Below are 26,406 nucleotides of genomic sequence, written 5' to 3'. Positions count from 1 at the left end.
CCTGTGCCGCTACTTTAGGAATAGCAAGAACATTTTCCAGAGGTGCAGAAGGAAATGAAGTTGAAGTTGATGGAGCAGCTGTTGCTTCCAAAGTCATGTCGCGTTTGCTTTTTTTCTGCTATTGCAGTCTCTTGACAAGTTGGTGTTGAAGGAGCTACACTTTTTCTTTGTTCTGGTGTATTAGGACTAACCAGAATGTAAGGGCTTGAAGGGAAAAAAATCAACATCTGAGAAAACACATGTTAACAGGCTAAATTCCAGTTGTCCAATTGCTTCAAAGCCTTTGACTGTGTGCATAGTTGCTGCATTTACAAATGCCCTAGCCATGTTCCTGTTTCATGTTCATATTTGGTGCTGATGGGTTTCAGCAGGTACACATCAAGAGGCTGTAAGTGAAGGGAAGTATGAGAGTGTAGGCAGGCATAGCAATACAACACCATTATCTCTGGCAAAGTAATGACACATGTTTTTGGTGTGGGTGGAGTGCTCACCGAACATAAGAAGCACCATATTGTCTTGTGGATGTTTTACAAAAAGCACAAAATTCTGAAACCACCTATGCCAACAGTCTCGTGAACTTCTGCCCATGAGCCAGGAGACAAACCTAATTAAAACTCCTGTTGCAAAAGATATGTATTATCAAAGTTTATCTCAAGTGATGTCATAGAATGTGAGTTTTTCTTTTTAAGCTTGTAAAATGGAATCTAGGGATAGAATTCTGAAAACGTCAACAGAATTGGAGAGTGAGAAGAAATCAGTTTTTCATCCACCATATTAAAACACATGTACAGATTTTGCTCAAATGCCAAACCAGATAAAATGCACCTGATATATTGCAGCTATAAAACCATTAAGGGTAAAATTTTAAATTTATAGCAGTTATCGTGATCACAAAAATCGAATGCTAATCAGAAGTAAAAAATAATACAGACAAATATTTAATTTTTCATCATGAATTGTTCTGCTATTTGTGAAGAGAATGTATATGTTTTGTTCTTCTGTATTTGAATATTACTAGAAGCATTCAATAAAGCTACCACCTGACCCACTGAGGGTCACACAACACTTATTAGTCCATCTCTGCGTAGCCGACACTCAGAACCACATACTTCTTCCATTGTATTATGTAGCTGTACAGACCCTTATTATAGAACCCAGCAGGTTAGGACTAAAACCAGGACAGCAGTTCATGAATGAGTTTTTTTTTAAATGCCTACCTTGAAAATAACTTTATGGAGGAAAAGAGGTGGATGTCAGATCAGGGTCAGGAGAATAAGGGAATAGGTAGAATTTCATGGCCACAGAAGCATTCTTTTCTTTAGGAGATATTCACATTGCAGACAGGGGCATTGTCTAGCAAGAGAAGAACCCCTTTGAAAGCATACCTTTCATTTTTGATGCCATTGTGTAACTTCACCAATAGGTCTCAGTTACTGTTGATCCTCTTGTCAGGAAATGTGTCAACACCACTCCCTTCTGGTCAGCCCCCAGGGTGGAGTGGTGAGCAGATCATGCTACGATGCCAGAGGTACAAAACGCGACGTAAAATAATGCAAATCAATCAATCAGCCACTCCCTTCTGGTTCCAAAACACTGTGAACATCACATTGCTGTGCCTTTTTGGGTGGTGGTGAGTCGGAGTGCTTCCATTGCTAGCATTATGCTTTAGTGTCTGGATTATGGTGATAAACCCACATCTTGTCCTGCGTAATTAGTCTGTGAAAGAGTCCTCTTGGTTTTCTTGGCACATGGGTAAAAGTTCACAGGAGCACCTGACCCTGTAGTTCTTCTGGAAAGGTGTAAGCAACTGGGAAACCCAACAAGCTGAATCCTTCTGCATTTGCAGATGATCCTTGATGATGTTAACCACAGACCCCACACTAATCTCGACTCCCAATTAGTTCCTAAATGATTATGTGGCAATCTTATATGATTGCGTCCTCAACTTTATTGACGGTGTCCGCATATTTATCCATGTGCACTTTCGTTCCCACACTATACCATGTTTGTTAGAACCTGTCCCGTTTCCCACGCTAGGGATCGCTCGACAGTTTCAGTGCCAATGAGAAACGAGGGACAAATCGTATGCTGGGCAGCGAGGAGCGAATGGAAGCCAGAAGAGAGGCGCTTACATAGACGCTGTTGCGACGTTGCGTATTTTAATTGGCTGCCTGGCTTTGACTTTCCCCAACACGGAAAAAAGACAGATCAGCTAGCGTGGGAATAGGGACAGGTTGTAACAAACGCAGTATATCACTGGAAGTGGGATAGGGGAAATCTTTATTGAACGCGACTCATACTTCATTACTTGATAGGAAATCATAAAATATAAATGCCAATTTTAATAAATTTTATTTCATTAATTTCTATTCAACACAGGTTAACAAGAAGTACAGTGTTTTATTGGAATGGCCTAGTTGAAATTGGAATTCAACAATGTAAACATGGATGAAATATGTACCACATAAAAAGGGAACATTTAACAACTATATAATATATGTAATTGAAACTGTTTTTGAATAAAATGTACAAGACATGTATACAAAATACTCTTCTTTTCTTTCTTAATGGACGGACTTTTTACTGTATTTTTTTACATCTTCTCACTGCAAACACACCTGCAAAGTAACAGAAATGAAAAAGTCACTTTATTACATACTGAAATAATAAGAAATATTATTATAAACTGACAAAATAGTCAAATATAAGGGAAATGTTCAGCTTATTGCTATAATACAAGGGAATTCGATATCGAGACTGGAATTTGCCTAAGTACGTGTCTAAGAGGTGTCTAATTAGCTGATATTCTCTGGAAGGGCCTGGATGCTTTGTGGTGTCCCCTCCCACATTTCAGTGTCCATGAGATATCCTTCCCCTAAGTACAGTCCTGCCATGTTTGCCATAAAATGCTACAATGCTTGTTTTGTACAACAATGATTGGCAACACACAAAAACTGATTTTTGAGTACAACAGACATACCTGTTGGGAGCACCTTACCCCACCCCAACGGACAAGAGAAGTTTTGTTGGTAAGCCAATGGTAAAGCATAGTGCGACTAGAGGGTAGGTGCAGGTCTGTGAACAGTAATATAATATGAAATGTAATATATGAAAAATGAATCCGTACAAACTAAAAGATACCATAATGTATGTCTCTTTCTATAAAAAATATTAGGCACATTAACACATATTTAAATTATATACTGATTTATTTTACACCCCATATCAGGCCTGTACCCAAGGGGGGGCAAGGGGGCCATGCGCCCCGCCCATGAGCCATGAAATATTTTAATACGAACCTATAAAAAACTACAAAAAAGGACGGTTTTTCTCATTTTGCAAGAATATAAATTTTCTTCTTGCATATATGAATGGTTTTTTTTCTGGAGAGAGGCAGACTCCAGAAGTCTGCACTGTAGTATATTTAGCAATTTTAGTTTTATAACCATTTATACAAAGTTACCAAACATCCCAATTTGGTCAGAACAGTTCACTATTTCTAATCCCTGTCCTGACTTTTTTCGAACTGCAGACTTGAGAAAATGTCCTTTCTTTGGTTAATTCACATTCAGACATGTTCTTCATTATAAGAATCATTCCTACTACAAGTCATTTAACTTCTCATAAATATATTACTTTGTAATCATAGATTATCTTTATTACAAATCAAATCAAATTAAAGCTGTTCAATAATGGTGGTATAAGAAAATTGAAAACATTGTTAATTGTGACTACTGTATTATTCTAATACTTTTGAGCATGGAATGTAAGCAATAAGCAACGAACTGTACGCTAGATGACAGCCTTTCTCTGTAAGCAACTGTATTTTTGATTGTCAGGTCAGGGAGAGAGGGGAAGGGGGCTATCACTGAGTTGATTTTTCCCCGTTACTTTGGTACATAATATTGTAACACTAGAATTGTACATCCAGCTGCAATACTACCTTAGCATTGGTGGCCACATCCAGGGTACGAATTCCCATGGTGGAGGGGGAATCTCACACCTTCCCACCAACGATCCTGTTCTATTAAAATTCACCCCCCCCCCCATCAAAATTTTCCAAGGGGAAGAGTTTGTTATAACAAAGAAATAAGCAATTAGTTTTGACTTCATACATACTTTACTAAGAATAATATCAGAAACACATACAAAAAGGAAGAACAACGAGTAATGTCTGTGTGTGTGTGAATGTTGCATACATCTCTTGCTCTCTCTCTCTGTCTTTATTTAGAGTTGGTAACAGCATGCGGTTAAAACAAACTTCTATAGTCATAGACTGTGGCAGCTATTAGGGGGGCGAGGGATGCAGTTGGCCCCCCACCTTTTGCCACACTTGCTCCCGCACTATGCTAAACTTTATCTACCAAGATAAACTGAACTGATAAACTATCCTTTGCAATCCTTTTATTAGCCACATTTCTTGAAAGATAAGTTTTATTTTCATCGGATTCAATGGAAAAGATTAGGTACATAAAATTTCTTCATTGTATGAGAGTATGAGAGCCTCATCTAGGCAGGGAGAAGGTGTGCAAATTCGATACAGGGGTGCAAAAATCTATTCTCATCCTGGGCACTGAAATCTCTAGCTACAGCTCTGATAAGGAAATATTTCCTTTCAAGAGACCATTAATAAATTTACACCATTAGAAACATACCACAATAAAAGTATGACATTTTATTGATCATTGTTTATAGAAAGAAATAATTAAATAAAACCGAACACTTATTAAAAGCATTTCACCTATTGTCCAATTTCTTGACAATTTGAACCAGTTGTTAAAAAAAATAATTTTCTAGTTTATAAATGTATCAAATTTATTTATTTATACATGTTTAATTATATTACTTAATTATTTAATAATTGACATATATTTCATGACAATTATATATATATATATATATATATATATATATATATATATATATATATATATATTTATTGATCATTGTTTATATATATATCCACGGTTTCGGGCTTGGCCTCCCCTCAAAAAAATCCTAGGTACGGGGCTGCCCCATATAAATTTTTTGCACATAAAAATAGTGGAAGTAAACATGCACAAGGCATTCTAAAATAGTTGCATTTACTTTTTAATTGAAATGTGGAAATTTATTCTGGGGCATAATGCAAATGTACATGGAAGAAAGCCAACTTTGCACGCCTTAGAGATGATTGTATGAACAAGTTCCATCGATTGTTTTCTTTCCTTTCTTTTGGAAAACACATTATCAGATACTTCTTGTGTATGCATAGGATGATTAACGTGATGCTATCTCTTTCTGATATGGAGGTTAGAAAAATTAAAATGGTTGTTTGATAAAACTTGAAAAGACCCAATCTCCCATGTCTTCACAACGTACTTGGTTAAGTTTAATTACAACTGATGGCAGTGTGGGCATCCTTATCATGGACGGAGATAACAAAGGCCTCACAAAGAACTTGCTGGCTTACTGTTTTCACAATGGTATGTTATACACAAAAGAATATTTATACAATGTTATATTTACATTAATTCACCACTTATGTCTCTTATATCAATAAATAGAATATTTTTTATCTACACCTGATTGCAAAAATTTGCTTGCATTGAACACTAAAACACTAAAAATAACTTTAACTGTGGAAACACAACACAATAAAGCTTTCAGATTTATTTAAATCATGAACATACACAGTAAAACAATATAAAACTTTGATACCCACCATGCAATGTTATTCTACTACTGTCGATGTAACATGAATGAGCAGGAGCATGAAATACCTTAAAAATCTTACTTCTAAGATAAGTCAATGTAGTTTATAGGGTGGCTTTAAGAATCAATGCATTTTACCCATAATAAAAGTCTGTTAAATGTATTCTACCTAGGTACATATTTTATTGCTACTGCAGCTTCGGAAGTTCCAAATTAACTATACATATATCAATGGAATCTCCAATTATTATGCAACTTACTTACTTTGCTTTCCACCATTTGTTTTTATTCCTTTAAATATTCAAATTTGTTTCTTACCGATTTTCCTTTTCCTCAAAGCTATAACTGTCACTAAATACTTGTACACTTCTGACACCATAGATGTAATTTCTTTTCAACTACGGGGGTCCCAGGTTCGATGCCTGGTGGAAGCACATTACACAGTGGTTCGGATCTTACCTTAAAAACTGTAGGTCCTGTCTTGATTAGCCTATCTGTGCATTATACCTAGGTAGATTCAAAACAACAATTCAATCAATCTTTTCAACTATGCAACTTAAAAAAAGAAACATAATCAAAAGTAACTCTCACCACTGTTAACATTTAGTGTTTTTCCTATAACACTATGATGAAGTAGAAAATAGAATCCAATCGACCTGCCTTGCATCTGGCAAGCTCTGCTCAACATCTGGTCGAGGACATCTAGGCTATCTATGAAGGCAAAATGAAGCCGAGGCTCTCTCATTTTTGGCATATTCAAAGAAGCAGATTGCCATGCCAAGAGCTACCAGGTTGCAAATTCCTACGAGATCAGATTGCCAACTCCTGAAGCACTACCATCTTCTAATTGAAATAAACAATTTTATGCACTTTTGCTAATTGATTTTTCTGTTCTGTCCTTTAGTCTCTCGGCTCCAGGCTTCACAGATAGCCTACCTAGCCTAGAATGTATACTCCTGTGTAAAAGTATATCCATGCGTCAAATTTTGTAAAGTAATGTCTAAATTGCAAAAAGTTTCCTTTTCAAAGTCAGGACCTATTGCAGTCACCTGGATACATAGATTAACTGAGGTGAGTGAACTATTTCAGTCCTTCACAGAACATTTGTAATTTTATACCAGATCGATAGAATAAGTGTTATTGGTATTAGTAAATTTTAATATCAGTACTTCATCAGTGTCAGTAAATATTTTACACCAGTCTGTCACTAGTTATGTAGACTTCTTCATGCTATTTCTACATCTATTTCAGTTTCAATCAGTTGCATCATTTAGAGGAAGAAGATACTAGTCTGCACTTATAACTACTGTTTTTTTAATAAAAAAATCTTCAAGTAGGTATGGGACTTACAACTATAATTGAGCTGCTCAGTAGTAAAACTTGATAATGCACAAAAGTATGAAACCGAGAAAAATGCAGGTGAAAGTTCATCCATTACATTGTGGCATATGGATTACCCAGATGTTCCCATCTGTTTCTGGCTATCAGTGGCTACTGGAAGAACTTAATTCACTATTCTTCAGCAACTTTAGACTTTGCAGCACCTGAATGCAATGTTAACTCAATTTTGAATAGAGTGTGAGTTCTCAAGTTTAATTCCTGAGCTACTGAATTGTTTAGATAAATTCAAGAGGTTTGGGGAAATCAAGTATCTTTGTTCCTAAGACTTCAATGCATTGTGTTATGCCAATGCAATAACAGTGTTATAATACATATCTGCCAGAGGCCTCTTGATGTATGTTGACTGAGGCGAATGCACCTGTTATCTTACTGTACAGTGGGATCCATGAGTATTCCCAAGCAAATTGTCCATCACCATGTCTATGCACTTTAATTGACCCAATAAGAGCTTCAAGAATTAAAAGAAAACTCAAAACAACCACTGACAATTTCTGCACTAGCATACATAAAATCCATCACTTAAAAACCCATGGGATGCAAGAGAAAAATTAATGAAAATAGTCATGGACAATTTGCCGAGCAATACTAGTGGATCCCACTGTATAACTGCCTGGAATAGGGTTACCAAACATCCTGTTTTTCCCCGGACATATCCTACATTTCATCCCTATGTTCCCTGTTTTTTCTGGGAGGAATTTGAAAAATATCATAAATATCCTACATTTTGAGCGTCACATAATATTAATTAGGTAAATGCATGTTTCAGTTGAACAAAGAGAAATCATGCAAGTTACAAGTCCATGGACTCCGCTCACAAACTCAATAGGGTCAATCCATATGAAATCATACCAGCTGGTTGCTTGACCATTTTTAAAAAAGTTTATTTTTTGAGTGGTGTGAGCCTCATATATTGACAGTTCAGAACCACTCTTATTTTATTTTTACTATCACCGATTTGAAGATGGCGGGCATTTTTTTTATCATGGCGCGCGTCATTTTCTCCATTCGTAAGCATCAGCGGCAACTTTTTTTTCTCAGCTCTGGTAAGTCCTACGACAATGAGACAAAATCTGTGATGTTAAGCACATTATAGGCTACAATTATATTTCTGTGTAATTTTCTAAATATTATTCCTTCATAATAAATTTTAAGGTTAAAATTGTGTATTTTAATCGCTCAAAATGACATTTTCGGACATTTCTTTGAGGGGGAAGGCAGTTTGCTTGACACTTGAATTTTTTTGCGCAAGTACCTGTGTACCAATAGAGTACGTCAAAATTATTTGAAGCTTGAGACTTTAATATTTGTTTTTCTACAGGGTCATAAACATGTACTTTTTGTTTAAAAAGTCCAAGTTCAGGGTTAAATATCTCTGGTGGGCAGTTGTTTAAAAATCTGAAATTTGTACACAATACAGTACTTCAGAATAAGTAACTTCAGTAAAAATTTTGAGTTTGAGATTTAATTGGTTTAATAGATACAAAACTCGTGAAAAATTCAACATTTTGCATTAAATATGGCATGCCTAATTTCATTTCTTATTAACATTTTGTGTTGAAATTCTGCAAACTGTAATTTGGAATGTCAATGAACGACATTACAATCCTGAAATGGATCTACAATAAAGTATATATACGAGGGCGTGCTGAAAAGTAACACTTGCTATATTTTTATTTTCTTTGTTACCTTGTAAACGCATTTTGGATTTTGAGCAACCATACATTGCACTTACAAGACTTTCCCGGTTCTCCATTGAAGGTTTCAACCTTCTATCGCAAGGGGGTGCTGAACTATTGCGAGGAAAATGTCAGCATGTAACCATACAATGTTGGTGAAGCGCCTGAAGTAGCGTGCAGTGATCGAGTTTTTAAACGCAGAAAATGTGCTAGAAATTGACATTCATCTGAGACTGAGGGCACTTTATGGGGATGAATGTGTAGACATCAGTACTGTGCAATCGTGGGCTTTTCATGCTCGTAAAGATAACCCCAGCTGAACACAATTCCGATAACCTCCATCAGTTGCATTTCGCGACCTTTCATTCCATTCTCTCACATAGCTGAGATTTCTTCATCTGGGGTTATCTTTATGAGCATGAACAGCCCAAGATCGCACAGTACTGATATCTACACAGTCATCCCCATAAAATGCCCTCAGTCTCAGATGAATGTCAATTTCTAGCACATTTTCTGCGTTTAAAAACTCGATCACTGCACACTACTTCAGGTGCTCCACCGACATTGCATGGTTACATGCTGACATTTTCCTCGCAATAGTTCAGCACCCCCTTGCGATAGAAGGTTGAAACCTTCAATGGAGAACCGGGAAAGTCTTGTAAGTGCAATGTATGGTTGCTCAAAATCCAAAATGCGTTTACAAGGTAACAAAGAAAATAAAAATATAGCAAGTGTTACTTTTCAGCACGCTCTCGTATATATACTTTATTGTAGATCCATTTCAGGATTGTAATGTTGTTCATTGACATTCCAAATTACAGTTTGCAGAATTTCAACACAAAATGTTAATAAGAAATGAAATTAGGCATGCCATATTTAATGCAAAATGTTGAATTTTTCACGAGTTTTGTATCTATTAAACCAATTAAATCTCAAACTCAAAATTTTTACTGAAGTTACTTATTCTGAAGTACTGTATTGTGTACAAATTTCAGATTTTTAAACAACTGCCCACCAGAGATATTTAACCCTGAACTTGGACTTTTTAACAAAAAGTACATGTTTATGACCCTGTAGAAAAACAAATATTAAAGTCTCAAGCTTCAAATAATTTTGACGTACTCTATTGGTACACAGGTACTTGCGCAAAAAAATTCAAGTGTCAAGCAAACTGCCTTCCCCCTCAAAGAAATGTCCGAAAATGTCATTTTGAGCGATTAAAATACACAATTTTAACCTTAAAATTTATTATGAAGGAATAATATTTAGAAAATTACACAGAAATATAATTGTAGCCTATAATGTGCTTAACATCACAGATTTTGTCTCATTGTCGTAGGACTTACCAGAGCTGAGAAAAAAAAGTTGCCGCTGATGCTTACGAATGGAGAAAATGACGTCCGCCATGATAAAAAAATGCCCGCCATCTTCAAATCGGTGATAGTAAAAATAAAATAAGAGTGGTTCTGAACTGTCAATATATGAGGCTCACACCACTCAAAAAATAAACTTTTTTAAAAATGGTCAAGCAACCAGCTGGTATGATTTCATATGGATTGACCCAATAGTGAAATTTATATTGATTCAGTCATTCCCCAAAAAGAAAAGAAAAGTTTGTGCTGCTAGAGGACAAACGAAAAAATGGAAGGAATTAATGAACAAAGTTTTTGGGCCACGTTCTGATGATGCCACTGTTCAATACCTGAGTGGAATTTCTTGCCTTAGGGTTTATACTGATGAAATAGGATGTTTCCCATTCTTATTCAATACTTTGGTTGTAAAGCAGGGAGTATGGAGAACTATCGAACCAAAACTACCCAAGATGAAACTACTGGAACCATTTCAAATTACTGCAAATGTTGAATATGTGCCATTACAGGTCATAATGCAAATGATGAGAGACTACTTTCATTATTATCAGCACAAACGACTCAGGAGGAAAATAATATTTTTTTCATAAAGTCTGTAAAAATTTTGGTAATTGTCCCAATAATTTCTAAGAGTTTGACTGTCCAATCTCTCATAAATATATTTTGGCTCCTGTGAGAGGTACCAGTTAAAACATGTAGTAAGAGGTGCATTATTTTGCATGATAACAAGTTTGGAAATTTTGCATTTAAGAATTCATTAAAAAAATTTAATTATTTTTCTAACAAAAAAATGTCAATTTTAAAGTACTTTCTAATATGTTCTATAGATAGATGTATTATTTATTGTGAATCTTTTGTGTCTTACATTTTGACTTTAAGTCCTATATTTTGGGACATTATGTCCTTTTTACTTTGTGGTATCTGGTAACCCTAGCCTGGAATAAACACAACTTTTACAGAGAAGATCTATTTTGTGGAATTTATAGTGAAGTGGTTTCCTAACTCAGGGTTTGTAGTGTTGCCGACGCTTGATCCTTGGTCGAAAACAATTTTCACAACTGTTCATGTAGTTATAACTCAAAAAATGTGTGCGAAATGCTATTTCAGGCAAAGTAGTATTTGCAAGAGGGTGGTTAGTGAAAATTCTCTCCTTTTCATGCTGCATCCCCCCTTTGCATTGGTTGCAAATTGTTAGTGTTGGTACCTCCTTGAACAAAAGTTACTGTAATTCCACCCATGGCCCTAAATGGATTTTTTAAAATATGGTACCATACTACTGTATATCGTAGCAGAGAGTATTGCTGAAGTCAATTGTGTTTTTAATTAATTAAAGTCCTTTAAAATTTCAATTTTATATATATTTTTTAAACAGACCGTAACTTGTTAATGATCCGAAAAGTAATGCCAGTTAAGTTTATGTGTTTTAAGTTTAAACTGTTAAAGATTATCGCAAGGAGGATATTTAATTTTATCACGTATAGTTTTGAAATGCACAAGGTTCAGTGGTCGACTCCATCGTAATTAAAAATGACTGAAATCTCCTCGCCCCGAAGATGGGAGCCTTGGTACTAATAATTGTAGTGCAAATTGATAAGAAGATAGTCGTGAGAATACATGAGTCAGTCGTAGAGCATTTTTATTTTACCTTATTTAAGGAATAATTATTTTTTACTAAAGTAAAGTTAATATGTGAAAACACGAAATGCTAATTATATTTCTAGGAATAGAGTAGCAATTATATGTCCGCTACTATACGCTGGCATAAGTAGTCAGAGTGACGCTACCGTTCGGTTAGAGTATAACCTGCTCGTTGATTTAATGTTCTAGCTAAGGAATAATAATAGGTGTTTTTAGTTGTACGCGCAGAAATACCGGTAGTGAAATATAACATAGTGCTCACAAGTGAGGATGAATGAATGACAAAGATACAGCACCCAAGCATAATGGTTAAGATTCTTGGTAAGATCCCACGAACCTCGCAGTTCGTTACGATATACAAGCATCTTTTTAATATAAAGATAGAATATGTGAATTCAGACAATTGTAAAAACCTTTCAATGTAAGCCATTTTTATGATCATATCAACTTATGAAAACTAGAGGGGAAGCAGGGAGTGGATGCTCTACCCATCCACTCCCCTACAGTCCAACCAATAGTCAAAAAAACTCATCAAATTAATGCATTTAATGACCCAATATGTTTTTTTGTATGATTTTTAGCAGTATAGTTAATGTGACTTCCTTCTCCCAGAAAGTATGCCTGTACCCCTCTACCACCCCGTTAATTTTTTTCTGGTGTCTCCATTGAAACTAGGTTTCAGTTTAAACTTGAAATACAGGATATCTGTAAATGATTCATGCACTCTTAATGTGTTGTACCCAGTGCCATTTCAAACAAGACCAACACCGAAAGTCTTACATACATGTAACCCAACAATTCTTTAGTCTGAAATTGAGTTCATCTGGTACTCTCTCTAACATACACCTGTCAGTTGTCTCAATATCTGAGGGAATTTCTATTTCATTTCATTCACTTCCAGTAAAAGTCTTCTGAAGGCCCAATGAATTCCGGTGCATGAATTCATTTAAACTTATTCAATCATTCAAAAGATCCACTTCATTGGAGATTCCGACTCTGAAACCGGCAGAGCCTGCTGGTGAAAACTGTGGAGTCAGTATTGAAATCTCTAAAAGTTATAATTCCCACTGATATGCTTTTCAATTCAGTAGTTGTATTTACGGTGGGGACAGGACCGGAAAGTATGAACCCCCCCTCAAGCAGATTTGCTATACTTAAAACAAGCTCAACATGCCCATATGAGTTTTTTGCTCAAGTGTGGAGCTCTTCCTAATCCAAGATTTTTGTAAAAATGCCCTCGGGAATATTTCGGAAAGTATGACCCCCTCAGATTGATGAGGCTACACTTATAAAAGGCACTTCTGTGAGATTGTTGTCCATAAATTTGTTAAAAATATGCCCCTCTTGTGGCCACACTTAAAACTAGGCCATCCACACACATACACACACACATACACACCCACACACACATACACACCCACACATACATACACACACAGACACACACATATTTATTTCTGGTTTAAGTTCAATTGGATACCAGGCTCAATTTGTTTATCTAATATTAAAACAATGTAATTCTTCTAGAATTGCTCCGTGACAACAGAGCCATCTATGTGCAAATGCCTGAACTCGGTGAATACTTGGGAACAAGTCAATTTTTTTCATTATGTCAATATTTTTAACTTTTTTTGCCAGTAATAGGGAATGGTAGGAAGCAATAAACAAAGTACTTTGGAGCTAAAAATGCCTTTCTTAAGACGTCGTATATTACTAAAATATCTTTAATTTACATATTTCTCATACCGCCGTATCTTGTTCTATTAGGTTTGTTCAATAAAATTGCCTCTTCAAGAAAATTGCACACCAGCAAAAGAGGTACCAATAGGGCAAGATACGGCGGTATGGGGATATGTGAATTGTTGGTTTCTTCAATTCAGATAAATGGATTGAATAGAAACTGGGATATTTTGCATTTTCTGTGTAGAGGAATTGGCCATGGCGCAGCTCCTCTACACGGATCAATATTCGGGGGAGTTTCTCAGATTCCCGCGGAGCGGCACTTGAAGCAACAGCACTGCGAGCAGTTCATTTCGAGCCCAGCACCGGCGTGTCGATCAATATTTGGAGCAGCGATCCTTTACAAAATTGATTAGTTCCAGACAATTCCGCTCGCCTCGCTGGGGAGGCGCTGCAGTCTGGATTGCATGTATGCTCAGCAGAAAAACGGGATGTGCGCTCAGAAGAAAGTACTTCGGCAAAAATGTTAGAGAATAGCTCATGTTTCTGAATACACCTCCAACCCACCCCCATACACACCTACCCACATCCATACATATTTACTTTCTGGTCCACTTCTATTGCATCATGTTGTGCATTAAGTGGGGGGCAGAACCTGAACAGGCTCCGCCAAAGTATAGGAGACTTGAAGCATATAATTTGGCGGAATAACCCAAGTAAGGTCATAGAGACAATATACACTGATGCAATAAAAGCCAATTTTTGGCAGGGGGGCCAAAGTGGTTCCTAAATACAAAACTCAAGAACTAATTGATATAGAGCTATGCAGTTTTTTTGTCTGCACTGAACTCAACTGATCCAGCATAAAGTTTTGATTTGAATCCCAAGAAATTGTATATAAATACCAAAGCCAAAAAATATTAATACACATATACACATACACACACACACAAAGCACAGTGTTGAACTCAACTGATCCAGCATAAAGTTTTGATTTGAATCCCAGGAAATTGTATATAAATACCAAAGCCAAAAATATTAAGTGTATACACACATATATACATACATACATACAAAGCACAGTGCTGAACCCCAACTGATATTTTTATCCAGCATAGAATTTTGAATTGAAACCCAGAAAATTGTATATAATAAACAACAGCAAAAATGCCGAATCAAAAATATTGTAATCAGTGCAATAAAAATATATCCAGCCCCAATTGGGCCAAGCATCAAAAGATTTGTAACCCGGACAAATACAGAACTCCTACAAAAATTTGCCCCAAATGCAATAGAAAATACAGCATGCAATACTTCACATATACACATAAAGATACTTGCTCTGTACAGTCAGCAACACAACCATCTACATCTGGTCTGAAAAGAAGGCACGAAGCACCTCTTAATGCCAGAGCAGCAAAACAGCCACGCTATGAACCTATCCGTAGCAGTTTTAACGGCCAATTAAGGGATCACCGGTTTGTATCAGAGCCAAGATGTGGCATTGAGAATTTCTTGAATAGTATAAATTCTAATCTGCAGGCAATTCTTAATGCACAAAATGGCTCTTATAAGCTCTCCCTCAAATTGTTTGTACAATATAAGAAGCCAAACGGCACAAAATTTACACATCCCCACTTAACAGAAACTGTACCTGTATATTCAAATACAAATTCAGACAAAATAATAAGCAGGCTGATAGATCAATTGAACATTAAACACTCTGAATTTGCAGCAAAAGAGTCAGGATGGAGCCTATGCGGTTCATCACACAAGTTATATGTTAATATTTCTGAATTTACTCCATTACAAGGATCTACATATGTGCCATTACCTGCCAATATCAAAAACAAAAGAGCCGTGGTCAATATAAAAAATAATGACCAGAAATGCTTTTTGTGGTGTATATTAGCTGCTTTGTTTCTAGTTTCAAGGCATCCTGAGAGAATAACTTATTACAAACAGCATGAACATCTTTTTGACGATGCAATGGAGGGTTTAGAATATCCAATGTCTGTTCAGAATATTGATAAATTTGAAAAAAGGGCCAGGCACATCAATGGCAAACAATTATCTATTAATGTATTTATTTGTTCCACTGGCAATTGCCCGATAGCACCTCTCAGAATCAGTACATTTGATGATGAATCTGCTATTCCGATTGATCTGCTCTTAATTGAAGGGGATGGCACATATCATTACACTCTGATACATAATCTTGAAGCTTTGGTGAGAACACAACTAGACAAATATAAAAAAATATTTAAGTTGTGCAGAAGATGTTTAACTGTATTTGATGGTCAAAAAATGGTGAAGGGGGTTCGGGAAGAGAGTGGAGAAATTGCTAAAAACAAGTTAATTGAGCATCTGAAATACTGTGGGAACCATAAACCTGTTCATATGGTGATGCCCAATCCAAGTGAAAAAGCAAAATTCAAAAAGTATGAAGCCTTGTTGGAACACCCAGCATATATTGTCTGTGATTTCGAATCGAACCTCAAACCTCTTGCATTCTGCAATCCAGATCCCGAAGAATCTTCAACTACACCATACCAGCTACATGAACCTTCCAGCTTTTGTTATACAGTTGTACAGGATGGTGTAGCTAGTGAGCCATACTCATACATGGGACCAGATGCCATCAAAATATTTGCACATAGAATAGAAAATGAGTGCCGTGACATAGCATATAACATCTTATTAAAATCAAAACCCATGTTGCCTTTAACAGAGGAACAGATTGAAGATTTCAACAATGCAGAAAAATGCCCGGTATGTGATTCTGAATTTTCAGATACAAATATCAAGGTGAAACACCATTCTCATACAGATGGTAAATTCTTAATGGCCCTGTGTAATAGCTGCAATATTCAGATCAAGAGACCAAGATTTGTCCCCATATTTTGCCATGGTGCATCCAATTATGATTTCCATCATCTGATCAGGTACGAGGGGTTTGACAAGCAGAATTTAAATATTTTAGCTGAAAATGATGAAAAATATATATCTATTAGCAAGATAATTAAAGTTGATGGTGCTCCTATTCACATAAGATTTCTTGATTCTTACAGATTTTTATCTGCTGGCCTGGCCACACTGGCCTCTCAATTATCTGATGAACAATTCAAAATCACACGTGCATTGTTTCCAAATCAGGACCTGAAATTAATTAGGCGGAAGGGTGTATATCCATATGACTATGTTACAGATTTTTCTAAATTTGATGAGTGTTCTCTGCCACCACAACAAGCATTTTACAGCAAAATCAGAGGATCTGGAATCACTGATGAAGATTATCACCATGCTCAGTTGATGTGGAACAATTTAAAATGCAAGACATTTGGTGATTATCACATGGCATATTTGAAACTTGATGTGACCCTCTTAGCTGATATATTGCAGGCATTCAGAAAATCTTCTATGCAAAATTATAAACTGGATCCAATATATTTTTACAGTGCCCCAGGTCTAGCATGGTCTGCAATGTTTTTAAACACTAACATGCATTTGGATCTGATCCACGATCAAGATAAGTATCTGTTTATGGAGAAAGGTATAAGAGGAGGGATGGTGCAATGTTCCCAGAGATATGCCAGAGCAAATAACAAGTATATGCCTGATTATGATCCAGCACGGCCATCAAATTATATAACGTATGTAGATGCAAACAACCTCTATGGTCACGCCATGATGCAAAAACTGCCATATGCAGAGCTTGAATGGGTTGAAAATTTCAATATTGAAGATCTTAAGGACTTTGATGACAGTGAATATGGCCTATTCATAGAGGTTGATCTGACAATTCCTGATGATTTACACAACAAATTTTCTGATTTGTCCCCAATTCCTGAGGTTAAGTGCTCACCTGGCTCTAAACAGAAGAAGCTCATGATGACTCTGGATCCGAAACAGGGATATGTCGCATATTACAAAAACCTCCAGTTCCTGATGAATCATGGTGTTCAAGTACCCAAAGTTAGAAAAGTTTTGAGGTTCAGGCACTCAGAATGGTTGAAACCATACATTGATACAAACACGGAGCTTCGAACATCTGCAAAGAGCCAATTTGATAAGGGCTTGTTTAAATTGATGGTGAATTCAGTGTATGGCAAAACAATTGAAAATGTCAGGAAACATACCGATGTTAAAATAATTACTGACCCCAGCCGGAGCAAAAAATTGGTTGCAAAGCCCAACTTCAATTACAGAAGAATTTATGATGAGTACATGGCACTTTTCAACATGATGAAAACAAAGATTAAGTTTGATAAACCTATTTATGTAGGGGCTGTGATATTGGAATTGTCCAAATTACATATGTTAATATTATATTATGATGTGCTGAAACCTTTTTATGGTGATCGTGTAAAATTATTGTACATGGACACGGATAGTTTTATTCTTGATATTCAAACAGAAGATGTTTATCAAGATATGTCACAGCCTGAATTGTTTCAATACTTTGATACCAGTGAACATACAAAGATTCAACATCACCACAACAAAAAGGTGCCTGGCAAGTTAAAAGATGAGACACTTGGTGATGTTATTGTGGAATTTGCTGGGTTAAGTGCCAAGATGTACAGTTTTAAAACATGTAGTGGTGTTGCTGCCAAAAAGGCCAAGGGCATTGGCAGAGTGACTGTTGAAAAAGATCTCCAATTTGAAGATTATGAAAATTGCATCAAATCCCAGAATTCAATCAGAACATCAGAAAATAGAATTCAGAGTGAGAATCACTTGCTGACTACAAATATTGTAAGAAAAGTGGCCCTGGACCCACATGATGACAAGAGATGCATTTTATCATGTGGCATACATACTTTACCTTGGGGGCATTGTGATTTGAAAAATGGGAATCAATGCCCAAATACAGAGCATGATTTGAAATAAATAAACATGCCTATGAACTTATTTGGGTTCAAAAAACAGGCTATTATGGAGCTGCCGATACCACAACCCTCTCCTGATATGCTGTCTAAACTGAGTGGCTTGTTAATTATTCATCTGAACAGCATATTTACAGATAATGATGATGAAACGGGCAAAACATTGTACATATTTAACAATAATTTAAATCATTACCAATTACCTGTAGGTGGGCAATTGCAATTTATTACAACCCCTGAGGGTGATGTCAAGATTTCAGTAGGGAGAAATATTTACAGAATTAAGCACTCAAACATGGTTTCTGGCACTGTATATACTGTTTCTGCTGGTGACTGCTTATATATTGAGGTCCCGGGATCATATGACAAGCTTATACCCTTTTTTATAGAATTAAGAATCAGATACTCTATAATAAATAACCATTAAAACAAAAATGCCTAATGATATATTTGGCCATACAAGGCATGAAGATCACAGTGATGAGATTCTGATGCTTGATGTCAGAGTCAAGAAATTAAGAAGTGATTTACAAGCTTTACAAACCACACTCAATGCCAGTCTTCAATTAGAAATTACAAATTTGCAATCACAATGCATGGACCCTCTTCTTAAAATTGATTCTGAACTCAAATTGCTGCTTCAGAAATATACTGATTTGGCCACATTAGATAATTTTCAAAGTTTAGAAGAAGCTGTAGCAGCTCTTCAAGCCAAATTTAAGTCCCAGGCTACCAACTCTGAGCAATTGAAACAACAATTGGAAGAGCAGATAAATAATGTCCAGACACAGCTCCAAACAATTGTCAAAAGCATAAAATCACAGGAAGATTTTGATCTAGTGATTTCCACTCTAAAAGAACAGATTCAATCACTCCAAATACCTAATCTGGACCCTCTGAACAATGCCATAGCCGAGGTTAAAGAAAAAATTGAGACACTTGAAAATTTTATGAACAACTTGCCATCTTCTGATGCTTTGAATGCAATAACTCGGAGTGTAGCAAATATTAAGCTGCAACTTGAAACATATGAAGATTTTGGAAAAATTCAAAGTACCATAACCCATCTTGAGGGTACAATAGCAGCAGTGCAAAGTGATTTGGCAAATGTACAAGAAACTCGCCTGCCTGGGATTGTAGATACTCTTGTCAGTGTCCAGCACCAAATCACAAAGCTTGAAAACCTCAACACTGAATCTGAGCTATCTCATTTTCATCACTTGATAGATGATATCCAAACAAAACTTGAAATTTTACAACAATCAACACCCACTCAGGCAGATATAGCCCTGCTCCAAAATGCTATGCAAAATGTGGCTGATGCATCTGAATTAAACAATGTGAAATTGGCACTTGAATTTTTGCAAAATACAGTATCAAATCTTCCTACATCACAGGAACTTAAAAATATTAAGAGGGCAGTGAATAGGATATTGAAATCAGAAGATATCAAGAATATCCAAGCAGAGATCAAACATCTCACTCAGACAGTTGCCACTCTACCAACCAATCAACATATTAATGAACTGCATGCCCTGTTTGAGGATATCAGAAGACAGGTCCATGATCTTACTGCTCAAAATTCAAAATTGGCAGTTGTTGAAAATTTGCAGCAAATTGTAGCTAATATCAACCAACAGCTAGGAACCATGGAATCCAATCAAGCAAATGCTCTGTCTGTTTTTGCCACCCAGCTTCAAGAGATTGTGCAACAATACAAGAAACTTATTGTGGACATAAAAATTAAGCCAGGCCATGATGATGTTGTTAGGACCATCAATGAGCACCTTGAATCTGTAACAAGCAGATTGCTTACAGCAGAAAAAGAAATAACAGGCATAATCGAGAATCCAAAACATACAGTAATTCTTGAATTGTACAGCATCCCCAACAAAGAATATGATTCTCCATTTACACCAGGTGGCAAAATATATATGCTGTCCCCTGCACAATTTTATTACCAGTTTTTTGTTGGGGGCACACTGAGACCAATCAAGATCAAATATTGGCTACAACCACAGGCACACCACTACCCCACCTTATCAATAACAAATGCTGACAACAAAGTGAAAATCACCAGTGTAGAGTTAGAGGATTTTACAGACCCCAACACATTAGAAACAGCCTATACTGAAGATGATGGATCTCTGGAATTTAAAATACAAATAGGGGACAAACTGTATTTAGAAAATCCTGCAGTCTCAGCTGCTGAACACCCCATAGTTGCAATATTCTTGTTTTCATATTATGTCTAGACAAATTATTGTTGATGAATTACACAGACAAGCCCGACATAATTATAAGAGACTCCCAGTAGTCACAAAAGGCATAGATGATTTATGGCAGAGCGACTTGATTGAAATGGCAAGTGGAAAGTTGAAAAACTTAGACAAAATCAACAAGGGCTACAAGTATCTACTCACTGTAATAGACACATTTTCAAAATTTGCCTGGGCTCTGCCACTCAAATCCAAGACTGGAACATGTGTTACAGAAGCCATCAGGACAATCATCAATCAGAGTGGAAGATCACCGCGCTATTTGCAAACAGATAATGGCAAAGAATTTTATAATTCAGTGTTTCAACAATTTATTAAAAGCCAGGCAATAAAACATTATTCGAGTTACAGTGATCTCAAAGCCTCAATTGTAGAGAGATTCAACAGAACCCTAAAAAATCTTATGTATAAACAATTTACCCTCCAAGGTAATTATAAATGGGTTAATATTCTTCCAGAACTTCTACATAAATATAACAACTCGGTCCATTCCACAATCAACATGAAACCCTCTGAAGTAACTTCATCTGATGAGCAAAAATTGATCAGGACTGTTTATTATCCTAGATACCAGCCAACAACAAGAAGGGCCAAATTCAGGGTAGGTGATCAAGTAAGAATCAGCAAATATAAGCACTTATTCAAGAGAGGCTTTACAAGAAACTGGAGTACCGAATTATTTACAGTGGTTCAAGTTAAACCCGGGACCCTTAACACATATATAATAAAAGATCATCGAGGAGAAATTCTCAAAGGCAGGTTCTATGAACAAGAGCTCAGCAAAACTAAACAGCCTGACACATATCTCATAGAAAAAATCATCCGCAGAAAAGGCAACAAGTTACTTGTCAAATGGCTGGGTCATCCGGAAAACAGCTGGATCGATGCAAACAAAGTGATAATATGAGCACCTGGGATGTTATAAAAAGGCTGCCAGAACCTGAACAACAGAATAAGAGAAATGGCAACTTGCTGCCTGATAATATTAGGTGTCTTATTGTTGGGCCATCTGCTTGTGGTAAAACTACACTAATAGTTGATAATTTTTTATTGGCACCCAACTGGCTAGACTGGAAAAACAGGCACTTGTATGTCTTTTCTAAGAGCTTGGAACAATTAAAATATCAGCAGCTGATGAAGCTATATGATGGATTGGATATAGCCACTTTTGAACCAGATGTTAAGCCACTTCATGAATGTCTCGATAATTCTGTTGTTGTGTTTGATGATGTTATACTGGATAATCAAAACAAGGTTAGAAATTTCTTTACACAGGGGCGGCACAAAAACATTGATTGCTTCTACCTTGCACAGACTTTTTCAAAAATTCCGAAGCAACTGATCCGAGACAACAGCAATTTTATATGTGTGTTTCATCAAGATCATACCAACCTCAAACACATACATGATGAATATGTAGGTGGGGACTTGAGCTACAATAACTTTTCCAAGTTTTGCAGCAGGTGCTGGAACCAGGACAGTTATGGGTTTGTCACAATTGATATGACAAGAAAACCCAATAGTGGCAAATACAGAAATAAAATCAACGATTTTCTAGACGTTGAAACGTATATAAATAACCATGAAAAGGCCAATCATTGATGATCTTAAGTTAAGAGATTATCTTGTAAAAAGATTTAAGGGATGGAAATCAGAGAACCGAGGAATTTATGAAAAACACAAACAAACAGAACAGCCTGTAATTGATGCTATTAATAATTTAGGTAAGAATATCAAAACTGTTACAGAGCAAAATCAAGATTTGATCACAGAGCTTGTACCTGTAGCTGCAAGGAACATATTAGATTATCCATTCACCCCACTTTCCAGTATTCATACACCTAGTCCTATTGCTCCTAGAAGAATTGAAGCTACTCAGGATCCTATTGAATTGGGTCTTCTTGCTCAAAAATATTTAACCACACCTAAAGACAACAAAGATGAAGTGTTTGGCTTATATGCTGACACAGAGCTTGATGGCAGCATCATACATAGAATTGGCAATTTCAGAGTAACATTTATGGGAGATGATCTGATTGTATATTCAGAATCTCGTCTCGGAGAAAAAGGTGCTTTTGTTAAGTACCCCGGAACACCTGGGTTGTGGGAACTGATGACTAGGAAAAGGCCTGGCAGCTATACAGATCAAGATTATGAATATTACAAAGAAATATTAATAAAATCAGATGCTCTATACCAGAACAATGATCCCACACAAAAAAGGGTTAAGTCTAGCAGTGGGGCAAAATACAATAATTTAATCAAGCCCATATGGTCACAGATCAAGACTGGCAGTGGAATCAAACAATACAACACCCTGCCTAAAGAATTTGTGTGGGTTGATGATGTCAGGAAACTTGTAGATAGGTTATTGGTGATAGCTGGGGAGGAAAATGCTGGGAACCACAATTTTTACAATGAAATGGTTGGAATTATGGACATGATAAGCACAAAATTGTCTAATTTTATAGTGAATGACACTAAGGGGATTGGATATCTCATAAAAATTATTAATACTCTACCCCCCAAATTTTGGAATATTTCTGAGGGTCGGGGCCTGGTTAATGACATTATAAACAAGCTGCCATTTGAACTACATATTCCAGGCTATCAGTATTGTGGTCCAGGCACAAAATTGGATCATAGATTAAACAGAGGTGATCCTGGTGTAAATCCCCTAGATGCTGCTTGTAGAGACCATGACATAGCATACAACACACATTCTGATCTTGACAAGAGACATGTTGCAGACAAGAAATTAGAAGAGGCTGCATTTGGCAGATTTGTAAGCAAAGATGCTTCTTTGAGTGAAAAAATAGCAGCATTGGGAACCACCATAGCTATGAGCACCAAACAAAAACTGGGGTGGGGGCTGTGAACATGTATATAATAAACCTACAATGAAGGCCAAGGGTGTTATGTATCAAATACCTTATGCAGGTCTCAAATCTCTTGGGCCTATTGATAGCCTTTTAACCAAAAAGCAGCGCAAGAAAAAAAGCTCTTGTATTGCCAAGGGCCATGGTATGAAATTGTTGCTTAGTACCCCCCAATTAAAAAAATTACAGCAATCAAGAAAAAAATCACATGTGGGGGGATTCATATTTACTATCCCGGCCATCTTAGCTGCTCTCGGGGCTGTTGGGAGCTTGGCTGGGGGATCAGCTGCCATAGCAAAAACAGTAATAGATGCCAAGAAAAATAGGGCAGAATTAGATGAGCAGAGGCGCCATAACCTGGCCATGGAGAAAAAAGGCAAAGGTGTTAAGAGAGCCATGAATAAGTTTAAAAAAAACAAGAGCCGCTTACAAACCAAGATATTGAAGCTTTAATCAAGCCACTGGGCATCAAAAATTTTAGGGGTGTGTACATGTCTGATTCTTTGCCAGAGCAACCACTCAACAAAGAGTGTGGCATTGTTAATTTGGATAAGTACAAAAATCAGGGCACTCACTGGATCTGTTATCTTAAATATTTAAACAATGAGGCATTTGTGTTTGATTCATTTGGAGGTGTTCCACCTGAAAATTTAGTAAAATATCTAAATTCAGCTAATCTTTATTACAATAATGCCCGTGTTCAAAACTTCAAAGATGTTAATTGTGGACATTTGTGTTTATCTGTTCTTAGATATATGTCTCAAATAAATAAACCATCAATTGAAAATTTTCAAAAAGCCTTGTGGTATCTGAAACATCATGGGGGTATTCCATCTCACCAGCCAAAATTCAATATTGAAACTCAAATTGCATGATGACATAGTGTATCCCAAAACAATAGCTCTCAGAGCATTTTACGGCATGTACCTAATCCCTAATATTACACACCACAACAACAAAATTGCAGTTGGGGATCAAAAAATTGTCATCACTCCAGGGCAATATAATCTGTCCACTCTAAATGCTCAATTACCCAGAGGTGTAGTGTTAAGTCAAAATTCTGTCACTCACAGAGTAGAGATTGTATCTGCTACAGAAACAGTGGATCTGGGTACTATAGGAGAGCTGTTAGGCTTTGAGAACAACACAAAACTTGAAGCAGCCATCAAACACACTGCTATGAATATACCTAAATTCTTAGCCATAGAGACTCTGAATATTCACTGTAATGTGGCTGAGGGTATGATCACCAAATCAAATGGCATAGGCACTCACAAACAAACCGGCATCATTGCAACATTCAAACCTAATTCCGAATTTATGGAGCCAATCATCTACAATCCATCCCCAACATTATATTTTCCTGTGTGCCATAACAGAATAGATTATATTGAATTGATGGTCACTAATGAAAAAGAAGAATTAGTTGATTTTGCTGGAGCCACAACAACTGCTATCATAGAGATTAACATTTAAATAAAAATACATACAATGGAAAATATTGAGAGTTATGAGCTACAATCATTCCCCCCAAACAGGAGGACATTTGCAAATTTAAATCAACCCAACACAGAGATAGAGGTTGATCTTGATGTAGGGGATGGCTTTATACACCCCCACAGAGCAGATCTATACATCAAATTGGATGTTGTAAAGCTCGATGGAACAGATTATCCGGCAAATTCAAATATAAGATTGGTGGACAATTTTGTGCCGCATCTGTTCTCTGAAATTGAGATCAGAAAGCATGGTGTTGTTATAAACAGAATAGATTATCCCAGCATTACCTCCACAGCTTTGGCCACTCTAAAATTATCCAAAACCGAGGCTTCATACTACAAAATAGGTGGATTTGAAGCTGGTGATAAAATATTATCCAAAAATCACACAGTACTGTTCCCCATGCGCCTGTTGCCAGGATTCTTCTCGGATTACAAAGATATTATGTGGAAGGGCGGGTTAAGAATCACATTTAGAAGAGCTGCAAATGATAACAATGCATTGATGAGGTACAGCACATTAAACTCTACAGGAGAAGCTCTGCCTAATACCTTACCAGATGCAGGCAAGTGCATTATTCAGACTATGGAGCTAAGAATCCCAGTTGTTGAATATGAAGCCAGTTATGCTCTTAAATACAAAGCTGATATCCTAAAAAATCCACAGATTCCTCTGCAATTTTACACATATCAATGCGTACAGAAGCCTGCCGCTGGTACTTATTATGAGTTTGATGCTACAAATTCATTCTCCAGCATACAATACGACATGCCTGATTTTGTGGTGGTACTGTTTCAGACTGGAAGACACAACAATCAGGAAAAAAATTCAAGTAAATTTGATAACTGCAACATCAAGAACATATATCTTAAAAATGGCAGAAATGAGGTATTTCCTAGAGAAAATTACAATTTAGACATGTCCAAGGATGATTTCCTCAAATTATATGAAGCTTTTTCGGCTTTCAAGAGGGTCACTACTGGCAGTACTGACATGTATTACACACCAGATGAATTCAAAGCACGGAGACCCATGTTTGTCATCAACGCTTCAAAAAGGAAACAAGTTGTGGTTAATGACAGGACAAACATTAAAATTATCTGTGAATTCCACGAGGCATTACCCGATGACACCATATGTAGTGTTATTCTCATAGGAGAAAAATCATATGTTTATGACGTAAGAAATGAGAGAGTCACGGAGCAATTCTAGAAGAATTACATTGTTTTAATATTAGATAAACAAATTGAGCCTGGTATCCAATTGAACTTAAACCAGAAATAAATATGTGTGTGTCTGTGTGTGTATGTATGTGTGGGTGTGTATGTGTGTGTGGGTGTGTATGTGTGTGTGTATGTGTGTGGATGGCCTAGTTTTAAGTGTGGCCACAAGAGGGGCAT

The 26,406-nt window shown here is 36.5% G+C and overlaps 1 protein-coding gene across 1 annotated transcript in view; it reads right to left on the bottom strand.

Annotated features, from left to right (window-relative positions):
- Positions 1–2,348: 2,348 nt before the first annotated feature.
- The window catches only part of LOC146002128 (armadillo repeat-containing protein 2), a 131,565-nt gene continuing 107,507 nt past the window's right edge, over positions 2,349–26,406 (bottom strand). Inside the window, exon 16 of the mRNA XM_083139847.1 lies at positions 2,349–2,618. The gene's annotated coding sequence lies outside the window, so the exon portion shown is untranslated. The remainder of the gene's footprint in view (positions 2,619–26,406) is intronic.

Source organism: Lepisma saccharinum, chromosome 18 (assembly GCF_977018435.1).
Source record: "Lepisma saccharinum chromosome 18, izLepSacc3.1, whole genome shotgun sequence".
NCBI classification, from domain to species: domain Eukaryota; kingdom Metazoa; phylum Arthropoda; class Insecta; order Zygentoma; family Lepismatidae; genus Lepisma; species Lepisma saccharinum.
Note: the sequence above shows the minus strand (reverse complement) of the source record. Positions and strands in the feature narration are given on the sequence as shown.